The following is a 13,729-nucleotide window of genomic DNA, read 5'->3' as shown; positions in this document are numbered from 1 at the left end:
AGTTTTATTAGTTAATTGCTAAGCCTAACCAAAGTTTCTTTTGATTTTCAATGGTTTCAAGTTTTTAAGTTTGCAAACCAGTATTCGCATTTATTTTATCAGAATTTTAAATAAATAACCACAAGATTATTCATATTATTATTATAAATAGCTTTATTATTCTTTAAATTAAGTTCACATTTCTCAAACTTTAGTTTTAAAATATTGCCTATTTTTAATATGCAAAAATACCGACCACAAAAATTTGTTGTGTTCCATTCTGTGAATCTAAGAAGAATATCAATGTATCATTTCATCAGTTTCCAGTTGATGAAAATTTATGCAAATTATGGACTAAGAACATATCTAGAAAAGATTTTAGGGTCAATGAAGCTTACGCATCACGCAAAAGATTTGTTTGTAGTGTACATTTTAAGGAAAGTGATTACTATGAAGGTCTAAAGATCCGCAAGTTAAAGAAAGGTGCCTTTCCAACTGTATTTCCTGATTTTCCAAAATACATGTAACAAGACGAGGAAGTTACCAGGAATGTTAGAGAAAGAAATCTAAAGGCTCCACAATCAAAAATCTTTAAGGGAGCATCAACTTCAACTCTACAAGATGCAAGACTTATTCCAAATATTTCTAGCTCAAATGAACTTTCACTATCTGAGCCCTTCAGAAATAATGAAGTTGAAACTGAAAAAACAGTTCCGACATATGCCATTTTACGAAATCAGCCAACTGCTGAAAGTTATCTACAGATGAAAAGAACCATTAACACCTTTAGGAGCAAAGTCTGGCGCCAAAACAAAAAATTACAAGATCTGCAAGAAATAATTGACTCACTTCGGACCCAACTTGATGCATTTAATAGCCCTCCAGTAAAGAAGGTTCAACAACAGATGGCTGAAGCTGATGACGAAAATGACGAGGCTATTTTCTTGGTGAACATAGTTTGCAACTATAAAAAAAGCGTCCTACATGGAATGAAGCTGCAGTGAGACAGTGTGCTCTGTGGAACTTTTCTTCTCCTAAAGGGTATAACTACCATCAAGCCCCAAGCGATTTAAGATAAAAAGTTAGACCGGATCTTTGGCTTGAAAGACACTGCACGGTACATCACTGTTGTTGTTGCTAGCGCAAGTGATGAAACACAGCCTAAAAAACCAACAGTCTCAGTAATTGCAAATCAGTTGTTATGTTTCCTGATGAGTGGGATGTCAATGTCATTTAGCATACCAGCTGCTTATTATTTTTCAAAGCAACTTACAGGTGTGGAGCTCCACAAGTTAACCATTTTAGTTATCCAAGAAATAGAAGCTTGTGGTTTCTTTGTCATTAGATTAGTGACAGACAACCACAAAACAAATTGCGCCATGATGCGATTGCTTGGTAATGGTCCTCGCTCCACCCTTATACCAACAGTACCACACCCTGTGGACAAAAGCCGAGGCTTGTATCTTAGTTTTGATGCTAGCCACGTAATGAAGAATGTCAAAACTCGATTCCTAGAAACTGATAGTGAAGAAGGCTCTGAAGATGTTTCGGGTAAGTACGTTAAATGGACTTACGAGCTTCAAAAAGGCGAAATCATCAAACCAGTTCGTTGCCTCACGAGAAAAGCTGTTTACCCAAGTAATATTGAAAAGATGAGTGTAAGGCGAGCAATAGATATATTTTCAACTCCTGTCATAGCGGCTTTGGAATACCTAATGAACTACCAAGGAAGTCATCCACAAGCGCACAAGTTTAAAACAGCAGGTCCAACTATCACTTATATGAAAGTTATTCAAAAGTGGTATGACATTCACAATGTAGCCACTATGAGTCTTGGATACAGGTCCAGAAATTAGAACAAGTGTCCATTCTTTTCTGTTAATGACGAGAGACTGGCTTGGCTAGAAAATGATTTTCCTCAATATCTAGAAAAAGTTCAAACCGACTGTGAGAAGAAAATATTGACAAAGGAAACATATGAATCTATTAGAATAACTTCATTGTCTACAATATCTTGCGTGTCATACCTCCTTAAATCTGGTTTCCATTTTGTCTTAACAAGAAATTTAACGAGCGATGCTATTGAAAGGTTTTTCAGCATTCTCAGGCAAATGGCTGGAGGGAATGACATGCTTGATGCAAGATCCACTATATTCAGTTTGGAATCCATCCTTAAGAGAGGCACTATATCATTAACAAAACCTAAAACATCTAACGTTCCCCAAGACAGCTTCACAGATCTATCAGCCATAGACTCGATGAATTTTCAACTATTTTTAACGGCAATGAAGTTACGTTACCATCTGAAGTTACTGACATGCTTTGGATGAGTACCCAGATACACAGAGATGCAACTTACGGCTAGCAAGTATCGCATACTTGGCTGGTTATGTAGTACAAATCCTAGAAGAAATTTATTTTTGCAAATTGTGCCTTGAAAACGTATCACAGCCTAATTCTGACTCACCATTAGTTGGATTGATAAAATTATCCGACAGAGGAAACCTGAGGTATCCCCAGCAAAGCTTTATCATGTTAATGGCTATAGTAACAACATTCATAGAGAGAGCTGCACCTTATCTCCGGGATTCACCTGAAATTTTAAAAAACATTGAAATCCACTTGTGGCCAAAAATTGCTCTATGCCCTTACATCCAATGTGATTTGAATAATAATCACCCGAATGAAATTGCTGATTTAATTTGTAGAAAGGTCGTACCTCCAATTATCACAAATATTACCAAAACTCTGTCTGCAAAATTTGAGAAAGTGAAAGAACTTGTGCATAAGCCTCTTTCTCATATTCCACCTAGTCAATATCTAAATAAATTATCATACTATGTTAACCCATATTCCACATAGTCAACACATTACCTGTATAAATTATTACACGTTAACCAATATTTCAACTAGTCAATATTTGAATAAATAATCATACTATGTTAAACAATATTCCAACTAGTCCTGTATAAATTATCATTATAATACATCATCCCATATTCCAACTATTATGTATTATTAAACTTATTTTGGCTCTTAAAAAACAAGTCAATACCTTAATAATAAACCTTTACATATTCTTCAAGAGAAGTCACATTTGTTTTCTTTTAAAATTCATTTATTTTACTACTTTAATTAAATTAAATTTTTAAACATTAATACAAAACAAAAGCCTCTGGAAGTTACTACATAACAAAAATACAGCTGTAAGGAGAACCATGTGTTTATGTTTACATTTTTATACAGAAAACGTCGACGGCGACTTCTGGCTCCAGAATGACCAAATTTTAATAACGTTTTTCAAAACTTTACTTTGCGTAAAAAAATTATTAATTAAATTAAATATTACTAAAAACATATTTTACAAAAAATTACACATTACGCGATAATAATTGAAATTCCAAAAGGGTTGTTTTTTTACCCATTGTTGGGTCAGTATTTAACCAAACAAAATATTGGGTGGTTTTCGTTTTCACCCAAAATGGGTTATTTTAATAACGATATATTACATTATTGGCTATTTCGGATAACGTGATTTCACTCAATCGTTTTCTGATTGGTACAAAGTGAACTACCTTCTAGAATTTTCGAAATTTGTTGAAGTGAAGAGAATACCTGGGACCCTATTCTGTAAGCACTTCTCGATCGAGATCTCTCTCAATCTCGACTCGTTCTCACGAGATGTCGAAAAACGCTATTCTATAAAATATTTGTCGAAAAATGCTACTCGAATTCGATGGACTTCTCGTGTCCGAAGCTTACGAGATCGCTTTCGACAGAGGTTTCAACCAATCATCGAGCTAGTAATTCTTTTTAACTACCTCCCCCCCTCTTCTCCCTTGTTGCCAAAAAGCTACCACTACCCAAACCGTCTTTCTTAGGGAAAAAAGCAATGGCGCTTGCTATAGCTCGGCTTGTATTGTTAAATATAGCCTTAGAAATCGATAATAGGCGTAATTTTCAAAGATAAAGAGTTATAAGAGACCAAACAATAAATCCTTTGGACTTAGAGCTCGGCGTTCGGATAAGAAATAATAACTTTATTCATTTTTATCCACAAACCAAAATTATCCGAAAAAAAACCAATTATTTTACATGTTAAATTGCTATATAGCCGTGGATAATATCCATGGATAAACAGTTAATCGTAATTTTTATGGTTAATCAAAACTTTAGCGGTTAATTTAGCTGTTTCGCCGAGCTCTATTTGTACTTTAAATATATACTACAGTATTACAATTAAAATAAATATCCTTTCTCTAAACTATAAAACATGGGCGTTTGTAATCAGCTGTTTTTGTGATGGTTTATTCTTATTGGTCGGAAAATAGAGAGCCAATGCGCGATTACAACCGGAAATATGTAGAACCCACGTGGTCTACTCGGTTGTCGAGAGTCGAGATGTATCACTTCGAAGTCGATTTCGATGAAGTATAGAATAGCGTTTATCGAGAAATGACTTCTCGATCGAAGTGATCGCCTTCGAGATCGACTTCGAGTCGACATCGAGAGTGAGATCGAGATAAATTAGAGAATAGCCTCCCTGACCTGGTCGCCCGGCTGTTTCATTTGACTTAGGATTTATATATCAATATAAAAAAATATTAAAACTTCAAAAAGATATTAACAGATTGTAATGAGCCCTGCGAGTTACGCAAATTCTTATGAGACTGACACGAGCCCTTGTTAGTAACAGAAATAAGTACGAGCCCGAGACAAGCTCAAATGTTTAGGGAGAGGAATTGTGAGTTCGAGACGAGCTCTTGTGTTTGGGATAAAAAAAATTGAGCCCGAGATGAGCTCTCGTGTTTAAAAAAAATATTGATGAGCCCGAGACGAGCTCTCGTATTTAGGAAAAAAACTTACGAGCCCGAGACGAGCTCTTGTGTTTTTGGGGAAATTATTGTGAGACCGAGACGAGACTAATGGCAAACAAAAATTTTGGTGAGACTAAGCCCGAGACCAAGTCTTAGTGTGCAGCTATGCCGAAGACTACAAGTTCGATTCACACATTTTAGATGCTCATATCGTCTTTGGCGCGTGGGAACTTTAAATTTGATAGTATGACCCAATTTTGGGTTGCTATTATATTATCTTAAAAACAACCTAATTTTGTTTAACCCAAATTTTGCGTTTCAGCATTTTCAACTACATTTGGGTTATTTTTGACTCAAAAAGTAGTTAAAAATGAAATAACCAAAATCATTTAACCCAACGTTTTTAAGAGTGTGAGCCTCATACATGAATTTAGAAAAACGAATGTGATTGGTAAGAAGGTTCCGTTTGTTTGCGGGCCTGTCAAATCAGACGGGGAGAGACGAAATGCTCTAAACGCGGCACGCTTTTCCCTAATTAAATCATCGGTGTCAACTGTCCACCACGGTTCCCGATAAAGCCCTGAGCGCTTATGGGGTGATAGAGCCACTTAAGGGAAACTATCATCGTGAGCCCCAGCTAAAAGGCGTAAAAAGGTAGACATCATATCATTGAGAGAGGGGGAATTATGAACTGCAAACCAGTCTTTCGTTAAAAGGGAGGCGCGAAAAAGGTCGAAATTCCCACGGTTGTAAACAAAACGTACAGGCAAGGTACACTGAGAGAAAAAACCCTAGTTTTAACAGGATAATTTTACATGAACCGTCTGTATATAACTTGCACAGAATAATCCTGTGATAATTACTGTTATCCTTTAATTTAACAGAAGATATTTACATGAAACGTGTGTGTACAACTTGTACAGAATAATCCTGTACAAATTACACGTATCCTTTATTTTTTACAGGAACATAAGTACATAAATGGAATGTATTCTATAAAAAAGGGTTGGTCTTGTAAAATGTACAAAAGGACATGGTAAAAATGTTAAGGAATATTTGCAGCTGTATTTATTACACACACCGAGAGTGTAAAATTAACAGTTCATTACGTCAAATTTACTTGAATAACAGATATGTACTTAAACGGCTAGCTTCAGTAAGATTAACATTGAAGTTCTTTAAAAACATTAAAAAACATATCTGACTCTGTAGATATACTGGAAACCAATAATTTCAATTTACAAACTTCAAACGTATAATTCATCGGAGAGGCAGTATTTTTGAAATTTAATTATGCCTAATGCATGGTAATATTTTTGATAATCCTTCACCCTGCAGACCAATAAGTGATAAAGAAATGTTTTCGATTCCGACATTGCCCAAAATTATATTTTTGGGTGCACTGCCCAAGGCAGGGATTGACTAAACTTTGACTTTCAATAGCTCTATTTTGAAATCTATTAATGATAGAGTCATGATATGTTTTGTGGCTATAGCCATCCATTATCGGCCTCAAATGGTTTTAATTAAATATTAATTAAAACGTTATAGAAATTGTACGAAATAAATAAGAAAGATTAATAAATATAAAAACCGTGAGATATTTGATACAACCTAAGCGAGTGTTTCTTTCGGAAAAGAGCGAGCGTTTAATATTTAGTCGTTTGTCGAATTCATTTACAGCAATAAACGATTCGGTAAAATACTACTTACGCGATTATTTACTTTGGTTAATAGAGAGGAAAAAGTCTTGGCCCGATTTCTCTTGAACCAGAGAGGCTCACAATTTTATTAGTACCTATCGGGAAAACTTGAAAACCCAGTTGCCTCGTAAAACATTCTTCTGATTTTATTGTTATTTTTTAAACAAAATCACTTTTACTAGGGAAATAGCTGTGTATCAGTGATTACGTAAGCATGTAAATTATAATCGTGCTATATTTTGGAATATAGTCTCTTTACGTTGGCTACCTTAGCTATATACTAGAAATCAACCTTACGCGTGAAACTTTAAAAACAACTAGCCAAAAAGGACTGAACATAAGCCGAGTTGTTAAAAACTCAAGAATAAGTTGTGCTTATCGGGTCTCTCTGAGGGATTGGACCCGTTTAACCCCGGATTTAATCGAATTGTCTGTTCGGATAACCTCTTAATTATATTTTATTGAAAAATGTGAGATCGGCCCTGCACATTAGCTGTTTTTTCCCTAGCTACCACGTCAAAAATTCCGTTTCATATTCGTAAATTTGACTAAACGCGTTAGTTTATTTTCTACAATATTGTGTGTTGAATTAATTATTTGCTACTTATCGAATTTACTGAGATGTAAAAAGTATTTTCTACCGACGGATGTGTAAAACCAACTTAAATATGACAATAAAATAACGTATAAGGTTCACGTACTCCAGACTGTTATTCGTGTTGATTTGACAGACTTTATTACTGTGTTATTTACAGCTATTTCATCATGTTAAATTAACATAAAATTACTTGTAATATTATAATACGGTATAAGCTGTTATATTTACAGAAACGTCTTGGCATCCCCTGCTTCCAACACTTTAATGTAATTTGAACAGGGTTTTTTTCTCTCAGTGTAGGAGAACTTGGGAATGGAGGGTTTACACACAAAGAGAAGGACAGAACGTCATGGTCGCCTTTTCCTAAAGGAAAAATGCAAGGACACAGAACTAATAAACAATGCACCTTAACACTTAAGAATGTAAAAACCTCTCTAATTTTGACGAAAGCTTAATTTATAGTTCCGAAAAAAAAATAATATATGAATTTTGGCACATTCAAGATGGCGGACAGTTGAGCATACAGACTAAAAATAATGTCCTATATTTATAGTACATATGTGGAAAGTTTCATGCTTTTATCCCAAAGTGAAGTATTCTGATGAAAAATTCGACTTATAATAATCAGCTAGGCTAATACCACCTTAGGCCTAACTCATCAAGCGACTTTTGAAGCCTTTAATTCAGGTGGCCGGGTTACAATGCGTAGGAGGGTGGTGGCAAGCCCTGCATGCCACGCGATCGAGCCAACAGCTCCCTACACTAACTATTACCGTTACCCTACTACTTTAAAAAAATTTAATACTATTGATTGAGACCACATAAATAAATTTATGCTGATGTTCACAATCATATATTTAACAGGATCATACTGCATTGGATTTGGGTATTTTTCGGTTGGCCCTTTACCACCAACAAAATGCCCAGAACACACAAACCGATCTTAAGTTATTCGGTCTAAAGTTAAGAAATCTGGTCTTCCACATGCTTTTATCCATTCCTTACATTTATCAAGTTTTGTTTTAGGTTTTGGAAAAGGAAAAAAACGTATATCTATATTATACAAGTCGGCCCAGGCCGTAATATTAGTTCCACATCAGTGTATTCGAGTAGACACCCTTACCTTAGTAGACATAGGTAGGCAAACTAATACAAAAACTGTTGAGGCTACGTGATTTCTTATCGTTTGATATATAAATTGCCATCCTAAGTTAAAGTGTGGGTGCCGCCCACCCTCAGGATACGCGGGTGGGCAAACCAATACAAAAGTTGTTGAGGCCATGTGATTTCCTATCTTTTGATATATAATTTACCATCCTATGTTTAAGAGTGGCCACCGCCCACCCTCAGGATACGCGGGTGGGCAAACCAATACAAAAGCTGTTGAGGCCATGTGATTTCCTAGCGTTTGATATATAATTTACCATCCTATGTTAAAGAGTGGCCACCGCCCACCCTCAGGATACCCGGGTGGGCAAACTAATACAAAAGCTGTTCTGGCCATGTGATTTTATATTATCTCGGTGATTAAATTAGTATTTTCTTAGAGCAGATATTTAATATTGATTATTAACAACTGCATAAATCATATTATTGCAAGAATGTATTTATGTACTAAGATTATGGCAAGACGGAGATTCTGTCCCCATGGTCGCATACTTTTCAGCTTATAAGGGCCTGTTGCCAAAGCCCTAGCCAAAGTGCTAGCCCATTGAATTTAGCATGTTTGATTCTAGCAAAGCAGACTTTTGCAACACGCCCTAAGTTCGACTGCTTTGTATTTTTTGGTCTCACTCTTTCAAGTAGACGCGAGCGTAGACGATTCCAATCTTTTACTTTTATTGTTCTATGAGACCAAATTGTTTTTTCGATCACTCTCCCTTTAAGGGGTTGGTCGGAGGGGGCGGGAATTAACGGCACTGCGTGCGCGTCAAAGAGCTCTATCGAATGAGACCAACTTGTTTTTTTCGGTCACTTTCCCTTTAAGGGGGTTGTTCGGAGGGGGCGGAAATTAACGGCACTGCGTGCGCGTCAAAGAGTTCTATCGAATGAGACCAAACCTCTGGACCAACTATACAAACTATACAAGTTCGCCAAGAAGGCGATAATATTATTTTGTGCCACACATAAACGACTTCGATAAGAAAGTCCCACACTTATTTGTTACTTCTGACCATACACGGTTTCGATAAGAAAGTGCCACACTTACTTATTACTTCTGACCATACACCGTTTCGATGAGAAAGTGCCACACTTAATTGTTAATTCTAACTACACACGGTTTCGATAAGAAAGTGCCACACTTATTTATTACATCTGACCGTACACGGTTTCGATAAGAAAGTGCCACACGTATTTGTTACTTCTAACCACACACGGTTTCGATAAGAAAGTGCCACACTTACTTATTACTTCTGACCATACACCGTTTCGATAAGAAAGTGCCACACTTATTTGTTACTTCTAACTACACATGGTTTCGATAAGAAAGTGCCACACTTATTTATTACTTCTGACCATACACGGTTTCGATAAGAAAGTGCCACACTTTTTTATTACTTCTTACCACACACGGTTTCGATAAGAAAGTGCCACACTTATTTATTACTTCTGACCATGGTTGGCATTTTTTTGATTTTTTAAAAAAAAATCAAATAAATCGATTTTTTTTATTTAAATCAGATTTTTATTGGTTTTTTTGATTTTTTGATTTTAATAAAAATTTCAAAGTTTTATATAATTAAGTATCATAATTTTACCTAAAACCACTATGTTTTAATTTTTAAAGACTTAATCTATATATGTATAATGAATTTATTAAGTTTAAGCTAATAATCATATAGAAGTTTTTATTTTTTAAAACCTATTTTGGTAGTTTACAAAAAAAATTCAACAGAATCTCCACCCACAGGTAGATTCCAATGCAACATTAGGGGGAAGTACAAGAAAGATTATATTAAAACATAAATTATAGCAATTGTCCAGGTTTTTCTTTTTCAAAAATACTATATAAAAATTGATTTAAATCAACGATTTTTTTTGAAAAAAATCATTGATTAAAATCGCGATTTAAATCGTGATTTAAATCAAGTTGATTTAAATCGGCCAACCCATACACGGTTTCGATAAAGGGGGTCGAAATTGGGGCGGGGGGAGGCGAAGTTTGAGGTTAACTTGACCCTAAAACGCCGTAAATATACGTTAAATAACTCGAAAAAAGGAACGAGAATTGCGAATACTTAACTTGACAAATCCCCTCGCGTTGCAAAGAAAGACTAGAAGTTCCGAGTAAAATTTGTACAGAGCGGTGTGGCTTGGTTGGTAAATGCGTCGGTATTGGAAAAAACGCGACCAGCGGCTGTCTGGGTTCGAGTCCCGGCGCCGCCATTTAAAGAGTTAATATAATTTATATAATTTATTTTTCGCAGCTCCATCTACCGTGTCGTCGCTTTTCCACAACAAACAAACAAACAAACTACAACAACACTTAACGACATTCGGTCCATAGCAATAGTCCCACTTCGATATATATATATCTCGATGTGGAACTGAAAACCACTTCGCCGTCGTCGTCGTTCGTGAGGAAGGCGAATGCGGGCCGGCGAGGAAAAAGCGACCCGCGGAACAGAGGGAAACCGAGACTGCCTTTGGCTTCGTTACTGAGGTGGTTCGACTATCTATTTTGAGCTTTTGGTTAGTCAGTAAGGAAGGCGAAGGCGGGCCGGCGTGGAAAAAGCGACCCGCGGAACAGAGGGAAACCGAGACTGCCTTTGGCATCGTTACTGAGGTGGTTCGACTATCTATTTTCTCAAAATCTGTCGCCCCTGAGAGTTGGGCCGTGTTTGTCCCAACCCGCAATACACTCGAAATTTTATCTCTCTCCGCCGCGAATTTCGGAGGGGGGGGGGGGGTGAGATCGTAAGAGGTAGTTTCGGAAGGCCTGTGAGATTCGGGAACGGGAGGGGCGGGGGGTTTCGGGGTCGTTCCGATGTCGTTACGATTTGAAAGTCATGTGTCTCTCTCGGCGTACGATAGTCACGTGGCCTTTATGCATCAGCCATTGAATACAGGGGTTTAATGGGATACAGGGGGGTTTGGCACGACTGCGGGTTTGAGTTATTTTTGCGAGGAAAAGACTACCACGGAAATTCTCGCATGGAGAAAAGGGGGAGAGTGTACCACGGTAATTATCACATGGGCAAAAGGGGGAGGGGTACCCCGGTAATTATCACATGGGGAAAAGGGGGAGGAAGGGCCTTACTGGGGTGGTTCTACTATGGGGAAAAGGGTACCACGGTAATTATCACATGCACGGGGAAAAGGGGGAGGTGGGTACAACGGTAATTATAACATGAGAAAAAGGGGGAGGTGGGTACAACGGTTATTATAACATGAGTAAAAGGGGAGGTGGGTACAACGGTAATTATCACATGGGGAAAAGGGGGAGGAAGGAGGAGGAAGGGCCTTACTGGCGGTACCCCGGTAATTATCACATGGGGAAAAAGGGGAGGTAGGGCCTTAATGCGGTGGTTCGACTATGGGGAAAAGAGGGCCACGGAAATTCTCGCTTGGGTAAATGGGGTTGGGGTGGAGTGCCTCGAAACACACAACTAGCTGAGGGCCTGCCTGTAAGGCGGGCTTCTCGGCTAGTCTTTCATATAATCTTGAATAATTTCGGCAGCCTTTAACGCAGCAATTATTATTTTTCGGCATTATTTTACCGTTAAAAACACGAACCAACTTTCATAAGCTATGAAATACTTGAGTTTTTAAGGCTTAATTACTATTTGGAATCAGATAGTTAAAACTCGGAGGTTAGGAAGACCTTATGGTAGTATGAAAATTCCCAAAGGGAAAAGTTGCAATGTGCTTTAGTTTTCCTATGGCAACCGAAAATGTTTTGACTTCTCCATTTAAAAAGCATGGGATCTTCTCGGTTAACCAAATTTTGTTAAAATTTAACCAAAATTGATCAATTTTACCCAAAATAGGTCAAATTCATCTTTTTGGGTATAAGTTTTGAAAATTTAATTTTTTAAAATTTTTTAAGTAATTAAGTACCCTGTGAAACCGAGAAAATCCCATGCTTTTAAGTAATTAAGTACCCTGTGAAACCGAGAAAATCCCATGCTTTTTTAAATGGCGATTTTTTGGTTTTGAGAGATCAAAAACATTTTCGGTTACCATGGGAAAACTAAAGCTCATTGCAACTTTTCCCTTTGGCAATTTTCATACCACCATAAGGTCTACCTAAATCCTGAGTTTCAACAAAATCGGTGATAGCCACCTTGGGTAGTCTCTTTGTTAATTTAAGGAGCAAAATTGTACGTGGGCATGTTCCCCTAGCTCCAAGATTGTCCAATATCAAAGATTAAAGTTTGGACACTCGTAGTTGGGTCTGGGATTTTCCATACCATTTTTTAGGCTTGAAACTAATTACTAACTAGCATGGTATCAGAAGTTGCTAAGTTCGTAACGCGCTAGCTTTGTACCTGCAGAGGCCCGGGTTCGAATCATCGAAAACCTTTTTATGGTTTTTCTTTGTGACAAGTACTTAATAATTCGTGTCATATTTTAACGTTTGAAAGAATAGTTGCATACATAAAGATAATACAAATAATAATATTGCATATAAACTCTTCTATCATATATAGCGAATATGTGTAAAAGCTTTCTCCGAAGAATTACTGGTTTCCCATAAAACGCTAATCAAAATATAGATAGGTTCCTCCTCTTTTATTTGAAGGCTTCAGTTAAATCGTTGTTTTCCTCTAGTATTAAGTAATTAATGCTAAAACGGGTTCTTTTCACTAAATCGTTGAAGCGGTGAACTCTGTTGCTTACAAACATTTTTAATTCTTGGCACTACCGAAGCTGAACTCTGGTGTGGAGTGAAAATATTGGTTTCACATAAAATTTTAAAGATTTTTAAAATTATTGCCCATTTTATAATTTTTCTATTTTTCCCCCATTTTTACTCAATTTGTCGTTTTTTACTCATTTTGATCAAATTGACCAAATTGCATTTAAACTTGATGAAATTTAATTTTTTAAATCAACATTAAAATATTTATAACGTTTTTGAATTTTGAATTTTAAATTTTTTTTTTTTTAAAAGCTGCACAGGAGTCCCTTAAAATGCTGGGAGGAATGTATATAACGGTTATATGATTGGGATTTAACAAATAAATAAATGGTGAACTGTTGTGTTTGCAATGTTCCAAATGCAAACCGGCGCGTCAATGGGGTCAACCCATAAAGAAACGTTGTAGAACGGCGAGTGGAACTAGCTAGAGAGCATAGGGAAAACGTCCAAAATAATGTGAAAATCCCGGATGATAAAGATCGTATTTGTATCAATAGTTCTTTATCGTTTGAAATGCGCCATCTTCTGGGGATTCGCTAGGTATTATGGGTATCAACATTTTCGCGATTTCCGTCTGCTTAGCTAGGACCGTATAAATCGTCTGCTACGTAAGTTATAGGAAAGGCTTAATCAAAAGAGGTAATTAATAATAAATATTTTTGCTTATTTTATTGAATGTTCAATTTTTAATGATAGTATATTATTTTCAGTTCTTCAGAAACTCCCAAAAGGGGAGGAACAAGATGTTGTGTTATCGATTGTGGGA

The sequence above is a fragment of the Leiobunum rupestre genome, chromosome 6 (genome assembly GCF_980474605.1).
Source record: "Leiobunum rupestre chromosome 6, qqLeiRupe1.1.hap1, whole genome shotgun sequence".
NCBI classification, from domain to species: Eukaryota; Metazoa; Arthropoda; class Arachnida; order Opiliones; family Sclerosomatidae; genus Leiobunum; species Leiobunum rupestre.
The sequence above is the reverse complement of the archived record's forward strand: the minus strand, read 5'-3'. Positions refer to the sequence as shown.